Source organism: Heterocephalus glaber, unplaced genomic scaffold (genome assembly GCF_053883595.1).
Source record: "Heterocephalus glaber isolate CG9 unplaced genomic scaffold, H.glaber_assembly_v1.0 deba00001600, whole genome shotgun sequence".
In the NCBI taxonomy this organism is placed as follows: Eukaryota; Metazoa; Chordata; class Mammalia; order Rodentia; family Bathyergidae; genus Heterocephalus; species Heterocephalus glaber.
This window is the reverse complement of record NW_028258372.1, coordinates 24,636,545-24,639,041: the sequence shown is the minus strand read 5'-3', so window position 1 is coordinate 24,639,041 and position 2,497 is coordinate 24,636,545. Positions and strand designations below refer to the sequence as shown.

The 2,497-nt window shown below is 34.1% G+C and overlaps 1 pseudogene; it reads left to right on the top strand.

Annotated features, from left to right (window-relative positions):
* The first annotated feature begins 400 nt into the window (after positions 1-400).
* On the top strand, positions 401-949 carry LOC101697063 (PRELI domain containing protein 3B pseudogene; annotated as a pseudogene).
* The last annotated feature ends 1,548 nt before the right edge of the window (positions 950-2,497 follow it).

Here is a 2,497-nt window from a genome sequence, read left to right as displayed (position 1 = left end):
GCCCATTTTTGAATTGGGTCTTTGAATTTGGGGGTCTGATTTTATTCAGTTCTTTGTGTATTCTAGATAATAGTCCTTTGTCTGAGGTACAGCTGTTTTGGCTATGTATTTTTTTCAAAATTATCTTGCTACTCATGGATATATAAATAATTAGAAAGAGGACAAAGAAAAGAAGGAGATAGGAATATGAGTATAAAAGGGCACATAAGAGAGTCTGAGATTTAGGCAATGATCTGTATCTTGTTCTAGGCAGGGAAGTGAATAACTACCATGCTACTGTTACTAATTTGTAAAGTTCATATAAACAGTGTGATGGCCTTCAAATATAAATATCATCAATGGCAGCTATTAAGAAAAAGGAAAGAGATGGCACCATGAAGATCTGAACTTCAGACACGTATCTGACCACCCCTGGGAAACCGTAACAACAGCTGCAATGCAGAAACACCCGAGCCCTATGAATTAGAGTGCGGTTGGAGGTGATGTACTGGATGGATAAATAGATTCCTCTGGAAAGCTGCATAGCCACAGACTTCTCAGCACAGAGTGGGGACTGCCTTCCATTGTGAAGTCTATTATTGATCCAGCAGGAACCAAAACATATGTGCAAGAACATTCTGTAGTTGATCCTGTAGAGAAAACAAGGGAACTTAAATCTACTAATATTTCATTTACAAATATGGTTTCAGTAGATGAGAGACTTATATACAAACCACATTCTCAGGACCCAGACAAAAATGGTTTGACTGAGGAACCCATAATCACAGTGAAAGAAGTCAGCCTCAGCAGTTACCCTGAAGGACTGATGGCAAGCATGATATCTTCCAGTCCTAATAAAGGCTGAGCAGCAACGGAATGGGTAATACATAAATTAAATTCTGAGATTGAAGAATTGGCAACTTCAGCAAGCAGAAGCATAAGGACACCGATGGCAGCAGCCCATTTGTAGAGAAATGATAAGGAAGTTGGTTTACAGCACCAGGTCCCCCAGGTTTTTCCAAGCTGACAATACAGTTGTTATTTTAAACACAACTATATTTTAGGTAGTATTTTTTTTTGATAAGCTGGAGTGAGGCTATGTGATTTTCATCAAACAAAGATACAGGGGTTCTAAATCACAGGGATCATCTAATGTTAGTAGGATGTGAAATGACTTGTTGTTAGGGTTCCAGTATTTATGTGAAAATGTAACCATTTTTTAAAAAGTACTTGGAAAAAATTAGTATTGACAGTGAGTCTTCTTAAGGTAGAGTGTTAAAGCTTTTCAGGAATTGGACTTCACCCGGCTGTGGACCAACCCCAGAACAAAGCAGAGACACCCCTTACGTATTCACAGTCGCCCTGCTGCTGCAAACTAGAACTGTGTGCATGAGGAACTCCCTTTAAAAGAAGAAACTGCATAGTTGTAAAAGACATTAATTTGTATAAAATAACTTGCTCTGCTAGAAACCACAGCGTTTTGATTTGGTACTAAAATGATATTTTTGGAGTGAAAATTATCACTAAACTAATATATGATTCAACAGAAATATTATTTTATTGTATTAAAGAGTACTGTATTGGTTTGCTAAAAGTTTTGTAACTTAGTAAAGGGATTACCTTCCTTGGATTTGTACTTAATGACAGCATGCTGGTTATGGTAACTAAAAAAATAAAATTAGTGTCTGAGGAAAAAAAACAAAGAAGGAAAAAAGAAAAGAGAAGAAGGAAAGGGAAATAGAATGGGAAGAAAAGAGGGAGGAAGGGAGAAAGGGAGGGAGAGAGGGAAGTGGAATGGAGGAAGGCAGAAAGGAAATAACAGGAGCATGCAAATTATTTTTCATTTTTCTTATATACTTAACATATCTCCATGAAGTATGTGGTATTTATAAATATATTCCTGATGACTTTCTAGCTTATTTTCTTTACAAATCTCAATATTCCTTTGACCTAACATCATTTCAGTCCCTTGGAAATTTTACCCTGCTGTTTTATTTCTATTATTGATATTTATATCAACCTGATGAAATACAGACTAAAAGTGTTTTTTAACATTTCAGTGGTGAACATACTATATAATTTTGCCTTAAAGGTTTGTTTTCAAGGATATGAATATATGTAGAGAATTTACTTAACCAGAGTTTCCATATGCATGAATTTAAAATATCTATATATTTAAATTTAAAATACAGTCAATGGAGTTACACTTTTTTCTAAAGGAGAAGAAAATGATCCTCATATAGTGTCAGATTTATCACTATACATACAGTCTATGTGTTTTATATAATTTTTCTATTCTAAAGGCACTTGAAGTCTATGTGATATAACTTAAATTTTGTTCAGCACATTAAAAATTCCTAGCAAATATTCTTAAAAATACATTGATGTCTTTATTGTATTGTTTCATTTTTAAGTTCAAATAGCTATTAAAATTAATCTTTAGCAGTTCATATAGTTTTGTATAGCTTATTTTCCTTCTAACATGTGGTGAGCAAAGTTATTATCATCATTGTTATTA